Source organism: Anser anser (genome assembly GCF_964211835.1).
Source record: "Anser anser genome assembly, chromosome: 4".
Lineage (NCBI taxonomy): Eukaryota > Metazoa > Chordata > Aves > Anseriformes > Anatidae > Anser > Anser anser.
Window position 1 is genome coordinate 9,667,283 of NC_139724.1, and position 21,499 is coordinate 9,688,781.

The 21,499-nt window shown below is 43.1% G+C and overlaps 1 long non-coding RNA gene across 1 annotated transcript; it reads right to left on the bottom strand.

Moving 5' to 3' along the window:
• Window positions 1-282: 282 nt before the first annotated feature.
• On the bottom strand, window positions 283-20,582 carry LOC310898975. Its single transcript, XR_014583882.1, has 7 exons — window positions 18,651-20,582; window positions 15,863-15,980; window positions 14,051-14,173; window positions 3,232-3,300; window positions 2,561-2,931; window positions 2,036-2,227; window positions 283-582 (listed from the first exon to the last, which is right to left on the bottom strand). It is a non-coding gene; the product is annotated as an uncharacterized lncRNA (long non-coding RNA).
• Window positions 20,583-21,499: the final 917 nt, after the last annotated feature.

Sequence of the window (21,499 nt, forward strand, 5' to 3'; positions counted from 1 at the left end):
GAGGTACCGTGCGGTTGCCTGCTACATTTTATGCCCACTTTTCTTCTATTCTCAGCTTCTGCTTTTTCAGACTAACAGCAATTATTGATGATAATCTCCATATGCGTTCTTTAGCCATCTATGCTTCTGAAATTAATTTACTTTGGTTTATTTTCTTCCCATAATATTTTTCAGGTTTTCCACCCTCCTGATAGTGCCTCCCAACTTTTCACAATCCACTAGTCTCACCAGCAAACTTGTAGTCTTTATGCCTAGTTCACTAATGAAAACGTTAAGCAAGAATGATTTCCAGACCTTTTAATTTATCTATACATACATCTGTATAAGTTTACATATATGAATGCATATAAACTCCATCAACTGCTTTCTGCCTGGTCCTTTATTTCGCAGTATTGCCTGCTGTGGTCTTCCTGCATACCTTACGTAAAAATGATGGTCTTCAGCATCAGAATTGGGGGAGGACATCAGATGCCACACTAGAGCTGGGAGAGGACACATTTCTTTTGTTTATGCCAGCTGTTGGTAAGAAAGTTGTGAGGTTGGTCTGATGAAAGCTGCCTTTGCCAAGCCCAATAAGCTGTGCTTCAGAAAAAAAGAAAAAAAAAAGCCGAGAGGTGCTGTTAGCATGGTCTGTAGTGAAGTTCAGAGCAGAGCCATCAGGAGTCAAAACCCACCCAGAGGTCTGCATGAAGAAGGAAACAGTGCTAGTACTAAAAAATGAAGATATTTCACAATGTCTTCCTGGATACCAAATGTTATGCTGCCAATGTTGGCAAAGTAGCAGAAGTAAAGAATGGTGTCAACAGTGGCTTGTCATAAAACAGGATAGGAAACCAAAAAAAGAAGGGGAAAAAACAGTATGGTAGACTTTTTTTTTTTTAAGTTTTGTTAGAGGAAAGCTTACATAGATTAAGGAATGAGGAGAAGAAATAAAGCTGTTCAGAGGCAAATCTCTCTCCGTGCTTCCATCAGTGAGGTGGTGGCACAACCATGGATAACTCCAAATTGTGGAGACCTAGGTGACTCTCTAAGAGCACATTTACTGTGTTTTTCCCCAGCTATGGAAAAACATTTTCTGTCGAGGAAGGGCAATTCAAACACCTGCAAGTGAAGCCGGACCTACTGCAGCTGCCTTGTGCAACCCACAGCATCTGTGTGGCTACAGGTGGGACTTGCAGCCTGCACCATCAATCCAGGGATAACCAGGAGCTGACAGCACTTTGGAGGAGCACGAGGTGTCTGTGGTACATTAGCCAGGCACCGGCTTGTGCTTGCCTTCTCTTCCTATGAGAACAACTCTCTGAAGCACAGGGATACAACCCCCTCACCCTCTAAGCTCGTGTTTTAGAGGAAACTTGACAGTGACAGAAGGGTGGCATCAATCATCTGTGGCACGGCATACATGTCGAATGCGTGACCCCACTTGCACAGGGGTAGCTGCAGTGTCTCTGAGACGTGATATCAACGTATATTAGGGACTAAGTAAAGCAACAAAGTGGGAGGAAGGAAAAAATAAAGTGAAAACGGGAGGGGGATAAGTGAAAGGTTTTAGCCACCACCTATTGCCTCTGAACTTGTATTATGCCTAAGAAGATGAAAGCAGAAAGCGGGCAGGAAATTTTGATGCTGACAGTAAAGTTTCACCAAATCATGGTGTCGGGTGTAAATGCCAGCCTCCCAAGCACCAGGACTGGGACAACAGCCCTGTCCTTACCCAGCTGCCCAGGGCCACCGTTGGTCGGTGACCCAGACCTTTCACCATCCAGTGGAAACCTTCCCCAGCTCCAGCTCCGGAGTTTAAAATTGGCACTGGGCTTTGTCTCGCATTTCGCATCTTCCCCAGCACTGTAGCTCGATACCCCTTGTTAGCCCGCCTGGGATGGTTGCTCTGCATCTCTCTGGAGAACATTTGTCAGCCGGGACTGCTCAAGCACCGGCTTATTTTGTGAAGGAGGAATGTTGGCAGCGCGTTTCTCTTTGCTCGACCTCTGGAAGTAGGTGGCCGATTCAAGGACAATGGCCACAGCCGCCTTACCTGTTTCCAGCATGAAATCAGTCGGCAGAGAGCAGGAGTGAAGTCAGTCTTTCTGTTTTGATAAGAGGGTGGCCAAAGATCTCTGGAATGAGAGGCACTCCAGCAGCCACCCAGGCGGCTATTTATACACCCGGGGGCAGGGCTGGGGAACAAAGTGGTTCTTCTGCTCCCCTCCGATTTACGTGCTTGAAACTGGAAGGGAAAGGGACAGCTTTTATCATCCAGACGCATTCATGGGTGACAGTTTTGTGGGTTTTTTTCTTTTCCTTTTTAGTTAAAAGGAAAACCTTACCAGTATATTTATGTTTCATATATAAAAGTATTATATGTTACACACATAAATTTACCATATATATATTGTGCATTTCATATATCTCATGTTATATACATTTCATATATAAATACATCATATATATGTTCAAACATTATTTTGTCTTTCAGAAACCAGAATCACCTTGACAATTTTTTTTTTTCCCCAAATGCACAACGAGTCCTCTATTCCATTTGTAACGGTGATGTACCTACCAAAACCAGTCTGTGCCCTGCACAGCCAGCTGAACAGCAGGCTGCTTCAGTCAGGAGTCGGTTGCCTGAATGACACAGAGGGACATGGATAGCAAAGCAGGACAGCTGAGAGACATGCACTGGTTCTGGTTTTACATGATAAAATTCAAATTAACAGTGTTTTGTAGAGTTTAATTCACATGCAGGATTATATTCCAAGCTGGATTGTGCACATATTTAACCGTCCCTCATTGGAAGCAGATCCCAATCAGCCCAAAGCTGCGGATTTGTCAGACTGACCCAACACATAACCTCTGCTCAGCCTTCCCAGTCTTCTCTGCCCTTGAGGAAGGGAGCGGTAGCACTTAACTTCGTTCTGGAGTGACCTCTTCCTGTTGACAGAGATAAGCCCTAAGAGTCGCATCCCATTCTCCTGTGCTAAACACGACATAAAAGGGACTTTGGGAGAAGAAGAAGGGCACAAAACCCTAGGGAACACTAAATGAAAGCTTATTTTAGCCATTCTGCGTCCTTGCAATAGTCTGTAAGGCTGTTTCAGTTTCTGAGAAGTCAGAAGTCTTGGTAATAAAGACCCTTGGGAAACTGATCCATCAGTTTTACAAGTTTACAGAGCTGCTGGAAAAAGGCCAAGGAGCTGGTCCGTGGAAATGAATGGAATATTTCTGTATTACCTCATATAGCTTGCAACACTGCAGTAGCTGAGTAGCTCCCAAACATGACCGCATTCATTGTTGCAGTATCTGAAAAATCCAGGGAAGCGCAAACGTAAGTGGTTATAAAAATAGTTTTGCTTCTCTTTTGTGGGCAGCGTTTCCACCTCTCCTAGCAGAACAGGGAAAAACCTTCTTGGAAAGCTTCCCCCTGTGGGGCACAACACTGACCCCAAAGTGGTGCCTGGCCTTCTCCAAGGCAGGCTACTCCCCTGGTCCTCCCACCCAGAGCCCAGCTCTGGCAGGGCACCAGCGATACCCTGACCTCAGTTCCTGGTTCTCAGTAGGATGACAGGTGAATTAATAATGGTTTGCTGGGGAAACAGAGGCACAGGCAAGAATCATCAGGTTGGCCTCTGTGGGCTGGTTTCCCTCATCCCACAGGCTGTGGACACAGGACCAAACATGCTGCAAAGGATGCTCTAGGAGCTTCTCATCGTTCCAAAATTTCATATTTTCATCATGACCTATAATGCAGGCTTTCTCATAGATTATTACCATGATGTTATATTCAACATTAGCAGTCACTGCGTATATATCTACATTTTCAAACGAAAGCATGGCTTCAGCCCAGAGACCTTTTGCAAAACAATTTGCTGCTCCTTCCCCCCTCCACCTCCTCTCTTCCTTCCCTCTCCACCCATGAAATTTAAATTGAGATTCAGTTCTCTCTGTTTAGCTGACAGGAAGAGCAGAGAAAGAAAATTGATGATAGATTTAAGAAAATAGTATATTATGCATACAGTACATTACATACCATGAAGTATTTTAAAATGTTATAAGCAAAGTATGTACTAGGAGAAGTCTAATCAAATTTATTTCAAAATAGCTTATTCCAGTGGAAAATATATATATATTTAAAAAAAAAAGATGAGAGAATCTGATTGTAAGGAATGAAAACAGAGCACATTTTCCACGCCTCACCAAAACTTCTGCAAAATGCCTCTAAGAAGCTCTAAGAGGGCAACCAGCACGAGGAATGACTTTTTCTTTCTTGCACAAATCAGGACCTGACGGCAGAGAACAATGTGCTCTATTCTGCAGCCCTAACTAACCCTGCAGCCTTGGGATCTGGGCTTGAAAGGGCTCACAAAGCAAACAAACCAATCTCCAGCCAGCCACATCCTTATCTGTTTAGTAAGAGAGGAAGAGGTAAAGGATGAGCGATGTCAGGAAATTCGCATTTCATTCCAGTGACGAGTTCAGACTGCCCTCTCATTCCTGTCATGGTAGACGCAAGCGCCCAGGAGGACCACAAAGACCAGGGAGAGCTCACAGCTCCATGTATGGAGGAGAGACGCTCTTTTTGGCAAATAAACGTTTCCACTGCTGTTCAGTCATCAGGATCACCAGACAGAGGGTGTGGGGCTTTGTTTTTTGTGTCTGTCTGGCCAGGCTTTTGCATAACTTCCCCCGCCCCGCCTCGCTGATCTCCTCCTGGCTGTGCGGGTAAAGCATCTGCACGACTTGCATGTTCTAGCTAACATGATGAGTTATTTCCAAGGAAAAAGGCTCATTCAGGCATGCTTCATCCTTGTGTAGGTCCACTGTGGATCCAGGGGCTGTGGCAGGTCCTTATCCACCAGGGACAGCTCTTGTCACCAGAGCCACTTCTTGGGGCTGAAGCAGCCTTGGGCAAGGTGGGCATGCCAAACGGTGGCTACCAAAATTGTGGGCATCTCTAGTAATCTAGGGATTTAATCTAGTCATTGGAGATGATGCTGATAAGGGCTGATTGATAAAGAGCAAATGCAGGCGTGGGAAAAATGTGAACTTTAAAGCCAAACATAGTTATTGAGAGCCCAGATATAGAGAGGACTGTAAAGAAGCTTTTGATACAAAGGAGGTAGATACAGATGTGAACGAAGGAGAGAACAAAATGGAGCATATTTTCTAAAAACAGGTGCTGTAGGACTCAGCCCATAGCCCTTCAAGGTAGGAGAGTTAATTTCTGTAGTCCAGCAAATTAAGTAGATTTTATCTTCCCGCACTTCAGGAAAGTATCAGATCTACCACTGCTTGGGAAGCTATTAAACAAACTGCAGGAAATGAGGATGGCTACAAAAAAAAAAAAAAAGATTAGGAAGCATGTTGGTAAGAAATTCTCAAATGGTAAACTTCAAAGAAACACACGAGTCTGTAACAGCACTGAAAAGAGAGGTATGGAGCTGCAGAAAGCCTTGGTATGGCGGCGTTCCTTGGGGGAAGATGTGAAACTGAAAGCATTACACGTTCCATTGGCTGTGTTAATGCAGAAAATCTGTTTTCTTCTTTTTGATGAAAAATAGCTAGGGAGGATAGTCTCGGCCAGGAGAGAGAGTGGAATAAATTAAGGCTGGGCTTTGGAAGCATCACAGCAATCAGGACTCAAATCCTGGAGCAGACTTCAGAGCAGCTGGGAAAGGGGAACCTCACTGAATTTTTTGGATGGTGTTTGATCTGTTTATTAAAGATACGTGGTATGTGCAGAATAGGAAAGTGGTGAATGAGGCTTTGTAATGCCTCTTAGCTTAGTGGGGGAGAAATCAATTTTTTTTTTTAAGCTCTCTACCTGCTTATCATTAGATCCTCCTCCCACCCCTAGACAAATGTTTCTACTTAAGTGTAGATTCTGAAACAACTTGAGTTTTCTCCAAATAAAAGGAACATGGCCCATCAAACTTACTAATACCTCCCTATTCTCAATCAGAAAAACTATTGAACCTGGAAAAAAGTTTGTGCTGTTTGTTGCAGCCCACGCCCTTGGTGATCACTGGCCAGCCTCTGCATGGATGGACATGGCTTGTGAACCACGGCATAGTCCCTTTAGCTTTAGGGAGAGTTTTTCCTCTTTTAAACATCTTCATTTTTGTGTTGGGATGAGATGGACAAAAAGTTGGTGTGTACTGCCAGCTGTGATGCTGGTTTGCTCTTTGTGAGCAGAACCGGGACTGCCTCTTTTCATATCACCTTGCAGCTTCCCAGTGGAAAACTGCAATTAGTCCTCAGTGGAGAGAGATTACAAAGCCCAAGACAGAGTCTGACAAATACATTGTAAAGTGCTTTGGTATCTTTCAGACTTCAGGCATCAGCAGAACTACAGTCTATTTTATCCATTATCAGGAACACACACTTCATAAGCATTAATCAGTTTTGGAGAACAGCTGTTTTCAGATGGCAATGGCTTGGAATAATTTTACATTTCCACTCTGTCTTAAAATTGTCACATTGAACATAGACTCTTATCTCTGAAACATTTAAAATACCAGCAATAAATTATTAGCTTATGGCTTTTCTGTCTTCCCCATATCTTTGTGGGGTATTGATTTCTCCAGCTAAGGAGAAGACAGGCAGTGTATCATTCCAGTAGTGATATTTCTTCACGTTAAGCTTTATTCCAACAGCTAGAAACCTAGTTTGACCCTAGCTAAATTAGAAGAAGGGACTAAAACAAGCAGGAGTTTTAATAAAGAAACATTGCATCAGGTGCACAAACTTTCTGGAAGAGCTAAAGTTTGCAAACAGTCATGGATTTTGGCAAAGCACTGGCATGCTTTGATGGGGTCACCAAAGGTGTAAAGTGACCACAAGACATTGTATTTGATTATCTCTTAGATTTACGGTGGATTTGCTCGCTTGGAAAAAATTTTTAGAATGATTGGCATACACAATTTGTGTAAGCTAACGGTGTTGGGATTTTACATACAGTTCTATTTATATACAGACCAAGAAGAGCTTTGCTTCTGGATCTAAGCTCCTGCGTAGGCAGGGGGTGTGAGTCTCCATTTGCTGCTTGCACATTCGTTTGGACACAACCACACAGCAAATGCAAACTGATCCCACAGCAAAAGGGCAGCATTTTACTCCCGCTTCAGACTGCCAGAGATGTAGTCAACAACCACGTTTCAAAAATGAAATTGCTCTATGGAGAAATGGAACGGAATAGGATTTATTAGCAGCTTGTCTGTAATGGACACAAAACTGAGTACCTTTATTCTAATAATAGCCTATCCAAGTGACGAAAAGGCTGTAGTGGAAAGGTAGCTGAAGGCCCTTGGTGCTTCAAGCAAAACGTCCTAGGCTCTGAGTATTTGCTCTTCATCTCTTTGCTTACCCTCATCTTTCAGTTCTGCTCCAAGTCATGTTTAGGCCACATATGTGCATGCCCATAAATTCCCTGAGGCTTACAGCAAAAGCAAGGAGGAAAAAAAAGTAGACATGTAAAGGTTTGGAAGGGACCAGCCCCAGGGCCTCCTGGGGTATATAAAATGAAAAAAGTATTGAACTAAAGCTGCACCTAAAGGAGCAGACAGAGCATAACTCAGCAGAACAAAGGAACAGTGACAAATGGCTGAACAAAAACACCTCCTGCTTTAAAGGTAGGGGTTACCTAATAGAAAATGGCAGGAAAAGAGGAGGACCCTGCCAGTTTTTTTTTGTTTGTTCATTTATTAGTTATTTTTTAACATTAAAGGAAGTGATCTAACAAGGATGGAAAAAACGTAGGAGGGAAAAGGAAGACAGGTTGATAACGAGGAAGCGGAAGAGAATCAAAAAACGAAGCCTCTTGCCAACATGCTGAGCATGGTGTTGGAGGGAAAGACAACATGGGATTTGTAAGGAAATTTGTTGGTTTCCCTTCACTGCCTGTTGCTCTCCAGCTGGGGCACCTAGGTGCTGGGTAACTGTCATCCCTGTAGATAGAGAGCTACAGAAGTTTAAAAATTATTTATATATATATTATATATATATATAAATTAAAGATATCCCAGCTAAATCTGAGGGAGAAAAAGGAGGTTAAGAAAAGGCCTAGCTAGCACGTACCATAGGTTCAAAACATTTTGGGGGCATCTCTTGTTTTAAGAGTGGTTTGCAAGGCATGTTTTTAGTTAAGGACTATCTTGAGAGCTGAAACAGAGATAGAAATGTGGGAAAAGAAGTGAAAAAACAGCCAGCTCTACAACAGAGAACAAGATAGAAACTCCTAAACATGACTGTTTCCAGTGCCTCCTTCTCCAGATGTGTTGACCTTCTCCCAAAATTAACCCAGTAATTTGTTGCATTCATCTTGAGAACAAGATTACCCACCTTTCCTTTTGATTTTTGGTGGTCCTTTTCCTTATGAGGTCAACCCAAAACTGCTTCTCCACTTAACCATGATAGAAAGCTACGCTAGAAAGCTATTATTTACAACTCTGTAAGCTTTATTTTGGCTATTTCTATTTGTGGCATTTCAGCGTTCTCTCCCACGGATGTCGCCATCTCCTCTATTTACAGCTAATTCCTTATGTAGCGCAATTTCCTGAATGACTTCTTGCTTTTTCATGGTTTAAGTGTACTCTTACCGTCTAATCCAGGATTTGTGCCAGTCAGCTAAAAGGAACTGGACTGGGCTGCACATTTATTTTTCAGACACTGAAGAGAGTTTGCTTTAGTTTTATAGATGCTACCATTTAAGCCCCGCTCCTTATGTAGGTACAGTCTGAGATGCTGCCGAAACCAGTAGTGGAGGCAAAAGGGTTTTCGTTTAGCCCAGAGAACACACTTTCTTGAGCAATGCAATGTTATAAAGGTTCTTGAACCTAAGCTATGGCTAGACTGCGTGGGTGCCAAGATTAGGAAGTCTCCAGTACCACTACAGCTGACACCTGCAAGAACTTAATGAAGGATTAGGAGCATCTGTGGCGAGTTTAATTCCTAAACACAAACAGATCAAACTCCCTCATCCTTAGCAGCTCAGATTCAGAGGGTGGCTCCCCAAAAAGCAGACAAAAGAATCAGAACTACCTACAGTGTACTGAAAATTCCTTTCATTTTAGTGTTAATGATAGTAATATACATACATGTTTTGGAAAAGAAGTGGAAAACAGATAACATGACCTTCACCACCCCCCCCCCCCCCCCAATTTATCTCTGGCTGCCGCGTCCATCCTTGTAATCTTAGCAGCAAAAGTGACCAGAAGGTAGAGAAAAAGAGAAAGGATCATTATCCAGAATGAAAAAAAAAAAAAAAAAAACAATCTCCTCCTTTCTGGTCAAAAAAGACCTTTTTCTTCTCAGAGATTTGGAGGACTCAGCAGGAGAGCGCGCCGGCAAAATCAGATTTTTTTCCTGCCTGAAGAGTTTTAACCTCTTTGAAATGTATTGGTGCAGTTTCAAATCCTTGCATTTGTCTCTCTTTTATTTTATTTTTTAAGTGACTTCTCTGCCCCCTTTGGGGGCAGAAGGTTCCTCTGGGACCAGGAGGCTGAACTGTGCAAGTTCTGTCACTGAGATGTGAACAGTGATGAAAATAATGTTTCTGAACAACATGATAATTCCCATTTTCTTCTAGGGACACAGCACTGCAAGAGAGAGAGATTCCTGCAGAGATGAGAGATCAGAGAGGAAAGAACAAACAAATCCCCAACAAGATCTGACTGATAGCTAAAAAACAAATAAAGGAAAAATCCTATTTCACTTGGTATATTAGTGTTTTCATTCTTTATAATAATAGTTTTTTAAAAATAGCCTTATATGCACTTAAAAGACAGACTTAATCCTGACATGGTTTTTACTGGACAACCTGAATTCTTGGCTAGACTTGTCTGGGATGGGGATTTCAGAAACTCTTCCTGGCTTTGCTATAAAAATGCACCAAGATCTCAGTCAACGTTCCTATCAGCAGCATTGCTGTGGGTTCTCACACACAGATGTTACTGCTGGAAGAATCAAAACCTCACTGATGACACCTAGTGTTATTCCAAATCACAGCGAAGCTGTCTCGATAACGCATTACTTAGCTGCCTGTATCAGGATCAATGCTCTGCTGGGAAATCAAAGGGAGAGGAGACTGAAATGTAATTTGTTTGCTGACCAAGTACAGGACCCCACCAGTTATAGGCTTTGCTGACTGCCCAGCAAACACAAGCTTGTGAAAATATCAGGCCCCAAGGAGAAAGGCTGGCGCAGCATTACCACCTACACAGAAGCGCCCATGGGAATCACGGGTGGCACAGACTGTGCTAATGGAAACTGCATGCTGTAGGGCAACCTGTGAAGTGAGAGACCTGGTTTTGCATGTTCATTTTGCACACAGCGAAGGCAACGCTGTCCCAATACCCAGAGAAGCAAGAAACTCAGTCCAGGCCCCTGAATTACACTTGATCACAGAGGTCAAAAAACCTTTTCTTGCACAGCTGGTGAATGCTGATAACCACCCAATAACCAGTTCTCCTAGAGGATGCTTGCGCAAGAAGGTTTGCTTGCATAAAGAGCAAGTCACAGCCTTAGATATGCTATTTCATGCAACTTTCAAGTTGACTACTTTTGCTAAAACCCAAAGTTTGACAGTGATAATCACCAGAGGTGCAAAAATGGCTTGCACTAAAGATCACTAGAAGAAATGGATTTCTGACTGTGGATATATAATGAGCAAGGAAAAAGGCAGATCAGATGCAAGCCCTTCGTACAGGAGTCCTACTAGTTCCTGTCAAGGGACCAGCAGAAGGTTTTGCAGTTTGAGGAGCGTGGTCTACGAGTCACGAGTTTGCGTGTCCATCTCCCCACTTCAGGCAGGTGAAAATCCAGCCAAAGCAACTGAGAAGAGCAAGAAAGGATGACAGAGTGAATGAGTTTTCCCAAATCTCTTAATCCTCAGACATCAGCCCAAACAAACAGGACCAGCCACATGCATCACAGAAGGCCAGTCAGTGCAGATATTTCCATAGAGGTACAAGTCTGGCAGAGCACCACATTGGCCCAACCTCTGCTTAACAAACGAATCCTCAGAGCAGCATATTTCTGGGAAAGCTTTTGGTCATTTCTCAGCACTCCTCTGTACCCTGAGCAAAGCGATGACTGAGTGCTTGCAGCCTGGCCGTGTCATGGGGTTGACAGTCCTGATTTCAAGCAGAGCTCTACCAACCGTGCTGCTGTGAACGATAACCTCATGGCTTTCTATTTATTGTGACTCACTGATTTCCAGATCAAGTGAACCGAAAAAATAAATAAATTAGTATGAATACAGCTGCCCCCAATGACCTAGCAAGGCTGGGTTCTTTCTTGTTTACCCATCAGTGCCAATTAACAGCCAATGAGCGAAGCTCTGTCTTTATTTGTATATGTGAAAATGAAAATTAAGAACTCCTGTGTAGCTGTTGTACTTTAGCTGTTTAAATGAAATAAATCTCTTTTCAGAGCTACCTTACCTGTAGCCAGGTGTCCTGGAGCCCTTCTAAGAGGAACAGCTCCAGGATCTCCCTCTCAGATTGCAGAGGAGGGAACAGGGGATGCTGTGTCCCCTCATTTCTTCCTTACAGGGAAGGGGGAAGAACTTCGGGTTCAGTTTTAGCTCTCTTTTCCCCCACAAACAGTCCTGTGGGCTTGAAATGCCCATTGTTCCTTCACCTTAGTCCTGCGCTACTAGCTCTATACATTGCATGGCAACATAAATCATGAACAACTCCATCAAAGTACGTGGAACCAAGCCAGCAGAAGAAAGAGGAAAGAAGCAGTCTAATTTTTTCCCTATTAATTTAGTCCATGTGTTCTCCATTTTCTTTTCCATTAGGCAAATAGCCATTTTGCAGCTATTTTTTTTCCACTCAATTTTTCAGTATTGAGTGCTCAATGCTGTATATAACTCAAAAAGGTTACCAGGCAACATAGTTCAGCTGTTTGAATCATGCAAGGCTGTCAATAATTTAAGTCTGCCTTTCTATTTGCTCTTGGACAAACATGAGGACTGAGATTTCATGGACTAGGACTAAATCTGGCCAGAGATTTTTTTTCCTGCTTTTACTTTTATTCCATTTTTGGACAAAAATATAATATAAAACACTATTCTGAGAAGGTTTTCCAGCTTTATTTTCCATCAAAGCAGAGAAGTCTGGATTTTCTGTTGCATCCTTTCCCCCTTCTCATCCCCTTCACTCTGCTACATGGCCCAAGGATTCTCTTCCATCAATTTGCTTTGTTATACTGCAGCTTTTCAAAATTTGGCTATGTTTTTGAAAGTGTTGGAAAACAGCAAGAGGAAAAATGAAAAAAGGAGAAGTGCCAAGTTATAGATTTAATTTCCTCTGATACCTTCAGTGAGGCAGCATGGAAACCAAGGAAGAATGCTTTTAAGATGTAAATACTTCTTTCAGAAGTATTTCATGAGAGCTGGGAGACAAACAATCCATATAAAGCATAGGTTTAACATGCTTAAGGAATCTCTGCTCTATTTTCTCACAGGAAGCTGAGCTCAAACTTTGACCTCCAGTTCCTCCATCTCTCAGCTTTGGGTAACAGATGGGATCCTGAGACCCTCTTGGAGCAATGTTTCCATTTTTACCAGTTAAATATGGAAAAGAAGGGGGCTCTGCTAATTCCCCAAGGCAACATCACTTCTCTTTGGGCAATGCACTTGAATAATAGCTTATGTCAAAAAAAAAAAAAAAAGTCATCCTGAAGGAGCACAGTGCAAAACCATCAATGAGCAATGTAGTTTCAACTTTTGCTTACTTTGCATTTAGGGTACACACCCACTGTTGGCTGTCCTGCAGGTCAGAGCACATGTAACTATGAACATAGTGACAAGCACCACTCTAAAAACATCTATTTTTAAAAAAACTAATTGCTCTTCAGCTAGCATATGGCTCTTCTCTTGATGAACTCCCTTGTATCACTAAACAAAACTCATGATGAGCTGCAGTTGCTCCCAGAAAAAACGCCAAAAGTGATTAATGGAAAAATGAGCAATTATTACTAACAGTAACATTTTCTACACCCATAGCTTTAATGGCAACTCCTGCTGCTATCTCATCCATTAGCATCTAGCAGCATGACGGGTGGCCACAAATCCTGGTTGGATTGGGATTTTGTTACTGCACTGTAGAATTAGCTCTAGATAGCAGACAAACAGACAAAATTCATAAAAAGACAGAAAGGACACTCTCCCATCTGCTCTCTGTCTTTTCCTCATTGCTGCCAGTATGCTTCTCATTGGCAAGGTTGCAGCCACATGTTAATGGCAGCAGTAATATGGTAACAGCACTAGAAGTGGCAAAGCAGCATTAGCAAAGTACATTAATTACTCTAACACATAACATGACAACCAAAGGGTGTGTTAATTAACAGCTTAACCTGCTTGTACAACTCACAGATACTGACTTCATTTGGCTTCCCAGATTGCTTTTATGAAGTCTGCAAGGAAGCTTTCAAAGCCAGAGCAGTAAAAAATAAAATATGTTTTTCCTTTTTTTGTGGGATTTAGTCAATTTCATGATAATTTTCTCCCAAGCTGCTTTGTAGCAACAAGGCCGGTAGAAGCCAGTTCTATCTTTTCTGCTGGTTTCAGCAGAAGTTATCACCATAAGGGAGTTTTCAGAAGAATTCTATGCAAACACCAAGCATTTTTGGTATTTGGATGCAGACAAAGGTCCAGCTGCAGTGAAGAACCAAGAGCTGTAGGAAGGACTAGAAAGCAATGCTAAAGTTTTGTCCAGACCTAGCAGCTGTGGCTTGTGAGCATCTGTGATAGAAAAGCACTACATCCCTTCAGTCTGTTCAGTACTAATAAAAGCAGCTGAAATGCTTCTTGGACAATATACTGGGCCTCAGGGAGACAAAATTATGCTCAGAGGAGAAAAGCAGAGGGCATAACACAAAGCAGAGCCTGCATAAGCAAGGGAATGGCAGGGGACCCTGTACCCCCAACATCCCCTTTGCTGTCAGCCCCAGGCCACTGAAGGATATGACAACCGCTAGCCCATTCCTATAGTTTACTCCTCGCTAGTTTATTTCTTATAAGAAATAAAATGAAACAATACCTTACCAAAAACTGTGTCTTCCAGCCACTCCACTGCAGAAGTACCAGCCACAATTTGTAATAGGGAATGATATCACTCTTTTATTGCTTGCCTGATGCTAACTGGGGACACCTGCCATGGTGTTGGGGCTGTAGCAGAAGGCAGAAGTGTTAAAAAAAAAAAAAAAAAAAAAGGCTCAAGAGCTGAAAACAGCTGTAAGAAATTTCACAACTTCTTCACCTGCTGTACCAGTTCTAGGCAAGCAACTTTCCATCCTTTATGGTGGTGTTTTCATTCAGCTTACTTTTGTTCTGCATTTGCTTCCTCCCTGTTGCATTGCCACTTCTTGTTCTGGCCTATGCAGCTCTGCCAAGTTTCAGCTTACACCATTAACATTTTCTCTCTCACTTCATGGTCTATACATTTCATGCTTTAAAACACCAACAGCTCTGTTTTCCCTCCAAAACCTCTGTGCTTCCAGATCCAAAGCTATACTGTAGCTTTTAGTTCCACTGCATATTCATCTTAAAAATTAAGTTTTTGAAATGCTGCTTTTCCTCTGGACCAGGCTCTGCCAGACACTTTCTCGTTATGTCAGGCAGATTCAATTTCACTTTCCTTTGGACTAAATATTGCTGCAGATACCCAACACTTTCGCGCTGGTACATAAAAATAGAGAGACCTTTCATCCACTTCTTTTTTTGTTGTTTCCAATTTCTTGCAGTTCGTGTACAAAACAATAGAAACCTTTGCAGTGAGCATTTCTGGATTCTTACCAAACTACCAGCCAGTTTGGATGGCAGGAGCTCAGCCCTTTGCTGTTAATGAGCCGAGACGTGTCTCCATGTACCTGGGTGCCCAGGAGCTGGATATAGCCCCTGCGTCACCTGAAATCCAAGAGCACCCATCCGGCACGTGGCACAGGACGTTCCCAGGAGCTGCAGACTGGTGTCTTGTTTTTAATGGGCATGTTTCTTTTGAGTGTTTTAGAGCAGAGAAAGGATAAAAGCTTTTGGTTTTAAAAGGTATCACTGCTTCAAATGGCAGTAGCGTACGTGGCCTTTCCCTGAATAATGCCAGTGAAGGACTTTACAACTTCCTTTGCCCTTCATCCCTAAAACAGCTGCTTTGTTTCCACTGCTCCCCTCTTTTGCTGCTGGTGGAACTGGGAAAAGGCATTTTTACCCATGAGAAAGACATGTCATAGGTGTGGGGACAGCCACAAAGAGCTATGGGTGGAGAGAGGTTCAGTGGGATGTAGTAATGACTTCAATCCCAATAGCCTGCTCAGAAGCAACCCCCTTCCCCAGCACCTAGTGGCAGGCTTTTGCTCACCCTACCTTTTTGTTCTTCAGAATACAAATAACCTGGCAATGCCAATATCCCCGCCACAGCAGCCCCTAGTTTTACACATTACCCAGGGAGGAACAGTGCATGAAGAGATGCTGGTTAAATAGGCTATTACTTCATGCAGCAAATTCCAGGAAAATGCGTTATTTTGATTACAAGCACTCAGAGTGGGAACTGCGAGTACAGCACTTGAGATAAGGAGGAGACCAGATAGATTTAAATAGCACATCCCAGTATGACTTATTATGTAATTATCTGCTCCTCATCACCCTGAGGTCTTCGTGTCTCAGGCAGCTAAAAATAGAGCTGCCTCCCTCTGCTCGGCTGTCCTCTCCCTGCAGCCCGTGGGGGAAAAGACTCGACTTACCCCTTGTGTTTGGGTGGGTCCCGTGAGCAGCAGCAGCCAGGGGAAGCAGCAGTCACCCACCTGGAAGGAATGCTGCTCTCTCCCAAAGCTGCAGCAGTCACTAAGGTGAAGATATACTCACCTGAGTCACACCTTGGACAGGGTGGTCCAGAGGCTGCCCTCGGAAAGCATTGCTTCTCCGTGCTCTGGGGAGGCAAATATCTGCTGCCAAGGCACCCTGTGACTCCAGTCACCCCAGGCTACAGAAAAAAACAAAAAAAACAAAAAAAACTACCTGGAAATGCTTACCTTTTATACACTTTATTTTTTAATTTAACTTTCTGTTTGCTGTACCAAAAATAGACCAAAGCTTTTCCTTTTACACCTGTCTGTGAGCAGCAGTGATGGATGGGCGCTGGGAACATTAGTGTTTCTCGTATTTCACCAGGTCACTACGAGACATTTATGCAGGCATGCTGCACGCCCTTATGCCACCCTCAGCCATTTCCTTTATGAGACAAAATAACAATAATATTGATTTTTAACAGGACATCCCACACAGCACAGTCACAAGGTTCTGGGACTCTTTCTGTCATTGCCAATGCTTTATAAGACTGGGACTATAAATTTCAGTTACTATGCAAAAATTAAACTACCTGTAGGCTAGAATAGAAGTGTGGGCAACAATTTTTCCAACCTGATTATTAGAAAAGGTTACATGTTTGGGGAGAGAAGGCTTGGAAACCCTGCCCTTACAAATACCATTTCTATTTTAATTTCAGTTTACATCCATGAAGCGTACTAGAATAAAGAGTGAATATAATAATTGATCCAGTGCCTGCTTTTCAGTCATGTGTCCTACAATGGGTCCCAGCCATATATTTCGGTGGCAATCCTGACTGTTTACTTGAGCCTATAACTTAAATTCACTGTGCTATGCAGGTAGAAATATTAAGCTGCAAAATTTAGGTCCCAGATGAGATTCAGCATCACTGCTGTTGCGTTGTTCAGATCTAGGAGTTTGCTCTGTATTTTTGATGTAATACCTACTGTTGAAATCCAAGTATTTTGGTTATTTTGTTCACGTGCTGCAATGAGGGGGAGTGAAAGGTTTGCTGTCTGCGCTTGGACTGGAGAGAGGAGGAGACTGCCACAACGCTGCTACCACCTGGGCACATGCTCATGCTATGTCCTAGCCTCTACTGATGTTAAATTAGGATAATTACATTTTCATCCTTCCCAGAAGAGCTGGGAGACAGCCTGTTGATAAGTTAGCCCCCGAAGGGCTTGCCAACTGCTTAAACAGCCCGTAAATATTTTGCAGATACCCTTTAACTACAAACACAGCCTGTTTCCGCTCCAGGTGTCTCAGGCCCTTTCCCACACCTCCCTGATGCCGTTGGAAGAGCAGGCAGAGGGCGATGGCCTGCCCACGGGGGCTGTGAGGGGGCAAGGATGAGGACAACAGACCCCAGAGCTCCTTGTGGGGAGGAGCAACCAAAGCAGCATTGCGTTTTGCCCGTGGTATCCAGTGGCCTTACTGCACTGCTAGTTCCTGCTGTTATCTATGGGATGGAAGTCCTGGGTTTGGGGGGACACACCAGAGGAGACCGTTGGTGGAGATATGGATATATTCGCTCGCTCATACCCTACAAGAACTGGAGGGCACCAAATGCAATTACAAGGCATTATCTCCAAACAAGCCAAGGGAGGCTCTGCTTCATGGAAATCCTAATTAAACTGCAGAGCCCCGGGGGGGTGTTGTGGTTGTTAGGCTTTCACACGAGTCCCAGAAGCAATTCCATAAATCCATGGAAGGAAAAAGTCTGTGAAGGCTTATTAAATACAATTTCTGGCATGGAATTGCTGAAGGCTGGGAGAGTAAAGCCGGAAATTATTAGTATATGCTATACTTCTCTTCCTAGACACTTGTTGCTGGCCAGGACATTAACTTAAATGGACCCTAGGTCTGTATGACTTTTTTTTCATTATTTTTTTAATGCAAAAAATCACATTCCTGTCTATTCTGGCCGTAAAGCAAAGCTTGAAAAGGTCAAGCCTCAAAAATTATCTAAACAGAATTCATTGTGGCAGTCCTCTGCTTTTTACCCAGTATCATGATTATTTCAATCTGTCATTTCTGAGCGTTTGGGATCATCCATCTTGAGCTTGGCTGTGGCTGCTGGAGGCCAGGACTCGAGGAGCAAGATGGAGACTTCTTTACTATCTGCTCTTTGCCTTGAGAAGCCCATTGTTTCCCACCCACAAACTGATTTTCTCTCCCTTTTTTTTTTTTTCTTGGCTTATTAAACCCACTGATATCCCTGTAGCCTGTGCTATCAGAGTTTTCAGTATTTTAGCAACAGCAGCATGCCAGCAGTACACAACAGCCTTGTCTGAATCGGCAGCATGTGAAGAGGCACGATTCAAACAGGCAGGCTCTGTGGGATGCTTGAAATCACCCTCCCAGTTTTCCTGTTTCCACCCTTCTCTTATATGCTTTTAGAAACCGCACTGTGGTCAAAATGGAAACACGGCCGTGGGAGCTTCTCGTCTGGAAATCTTAATTGTTAATTCTTGCTGGACATGAAGAATTTCACCCCAAAGCATGTGCCTCGGTGCGTTAACAGCACCGGAGTGCAGCACGAAGACCCAACTGTGAAAGCCTGTCTACCAGGCACCTTCAGCAGGGCTCAGAAGCTGTTCCAGGAAAAATCATCACACTGGAAAAAATAAATTCAGAGCAGCACAGAAACAAAGGCTTTCTGAGGAAACATCCCATGCCAGAAGGGATATATGCCAAGGCATCCACGAGGAAAAAAAAGAAAAGGGGGTGAAGGGAGGGAAGAAAAGAAGAAAAAACAAAACAAAACAAAACCAAAACAGTAATTTCCAAAGTAGGCAAGACAGTGAAACCATGGAAAAACCACCTTTCACTTGCCCATTTCCTGTGTCCTAGCAGACCAGTACATCTGGTAGACCAAAGGCTGGGGGAACAAGGCATGCAGCTGCGAGCCACGGGCTGTATGGGTTTCAGCACTTGCTTCTGGATTCCCCAATGCTGCAAAATGAAGTCTTCAGCTGTACTGCGATTGTAAACAGACTCTGGGGCCAGGAGGAGAAGGCCAAAGCAGCTCAGCTCACAGAAGCTGGAGTGTGTGGCTTTCAGGCAGTGGTGGTGAGGAGGGAATAAGAACAAAATGTAGGCTTGGCCCTTCCAGGCAGCTGAAGCTGTATTTATTTCCACATTGCAAAATATCTTAGGGGACAGGCAATTTTTCCACTAAAGTTGGCAAAAAACAGATGACAGAGCCTGCTGGTCATTCAGCAGTGTCTCCCCTTGGCAAATTAGAAGCAGCTACTCGCTCGATGGCTGGATTTTGTCAGGACATTTCCTGCATCTCCCCAGTGGGGCTCCTGCCTTGTGCTCACTCCTGCCAGTCACTCATGTACTGACACCCAAACCACTCCATCCCTTTTAAAACTGGCAGCAAATCAGTCTTGTCAAGACTTTCTTAATACCTGATTTTGTTTCTGCAGCTATTTGGACTTTTAAAAAGTTTATTATTGCTCTGCTGAAGCAATGACTGCCCGAGACTGACCACAGATAGCTGCCGCTGGGGCTACTGCTGACTGGTATGAGGCTGTGGTGTGGTATAAAAGAGTCATTTCTTTTATAACCCCACAACACACAGGTCCCGGGAACAAAAAATAACCAACACTTAAAACCCCATCAGAATACATTACTTCACAGTTAACTATTTCTAACTTATTCCTGTGCTGAAATTGACACTTAGATTGAAGAGACCATTTTCTTCCCCAGACATGTTTAAAGGCAGCCATTTCCCCCAAGCCTTTTTCTGCTGGGTTTAACAAGACAAACAAAGTGTATATCCATAGGAGAAACTTCTCAAACCCCTTTCCTCCACATACTCCAGTTCATTTTTTTCTGTTTTCACCACGAATGGTGAGAAATGTGTGGAGTACTCCAAATGAGACATCCTTGTTGTGTCATCTATAATGGATGACAATGCTCCTTTCCACCATCAGCTGGGAAATTCTCCTCTGCTGCAGGACTTTTTTTGCCTGCATCCAACAGATGAATACACCCAGGTCTTTTTCTGCTCCCATCTTTGGATAACCCAACAGAAATGGACTCAGGATGGACCCACCAACCACTTCATCACAGTTGGATTGCTTTCACCAGATAGGACCATCTGGGCTCCAGCTCCCTTCCTACAAAGATGGAGCTGGCCATTTTGCTGCAGCCCTGGTGGCTCAATTTCCATTATAAGCTCTTGTTTTCATTTCGTTTACATTGACAAAATTCAAGTGTGTTCAGTCTCACATTTTCCACACTTGTAGGCTGCTCTAGGCTGGATTTTTTTTTTCCTCCAACTCAGGAAATGGGGATCATTTGTTTCCAAGAGCACGCCCATGGAAAATTAGTTGTTAACGTTAAATACATCCATCTGCTTCTTTGAAGAGCTTTACCACCTGCTTACAGTGGAAAGGAACCTGAAATCTGGCAAGGAGAAACTCCCGGGAGACATCTTCTGCTGTCCTCATGAAAATCTAAGTACATTTAGCACATATCTGTATAAATTTCTGAAAATTCCCATTTTTGCATGCATCTGCTATCATGTGTCTCAGACTGTTCCATGGGGACCAGGTTTGCCTCTTGAGGTGGAAAGACAGAGCTGGGACATGTCACCCTGAGGAAGTTGTGCTGCTGGCAATGGCAGCTGTGACAAATCTCTCATGTTATTGCCTACGTCTTTGCACTTTCAGTCCAGCACAGGGTCCTGAAGATGACAAGGGCCTTCTGAAACTTTGCTTTAAGAAGGTAAATGCATCTGACTTTTAAACTAAAAATATCTACATGATACACATGCTACATGTGACGAGCACAACTTAAGCATCCCACAGGCAAACTCTCCACTTAACTACTTGTCCATTCAAGGCATGCAGCCAGAACATTAAGGTATAGACCGAGGCTACAGATGAGGTGCAAACCAAGCAATAATCACCAGCTTGCATTGAGATTGCCCAGGAGTGGCAGCTGCATATCAGCTGCTTCCACTTTGTCTGACCTAATCTTGCAGTTTCATGGCACTTCTGAACTGAACCACAGTCAATTTTTATCTGTTCCCAGCTGAGAAAGGAGTCTGTGCTTAAAATGCTGCATGACGAACACCTAAGCTTCTAGCTCTCCCTTAGCTTACATGGCTTTCAAGTTGTTGTGACAGAACAAGACAAAAAAAAAAAAAAAACCTACAGACCAGGTGTAAAAAAGAAACAAAAAATGAGTAAAGAAATTTAAAAAGAGTGTATTTCCCCCCATCCAGTGCTTTTCAATTTTGTGCATCACATGTCTCTTTGGAAGACAAACATTTCTCAGACAGCAGAGTGAAAGCTTCCTTATTCAGTGGTGCATTCTGGAAGGAGGGAAGTAAATGGGTGTTTGCAAACTGGATGAGCTTTCTAGAATAAAGTAGTGTAAATCTTGCTTCATGCCAACTCAAGGCAGCAAGATTTATTAAGATTCAAATAATTAATCTTTTTTTTTTCTTATTTGAAACCTTTATTTAACTATCAAAATTAGTTGTTCACCGGTAAAAGACAATGTTTATACTTGTGGTCTGAACTCGCTGTTACTCCTGAAAACTGGAACACAACCTATAGCTGTGCTATACAAAGACTTAGCGAAACAATCAATGTTTAGCTTATTGTCAGTCAGATGTAGTGCAAAGATCAGAGTCTGCTGCCACAGTTCTAA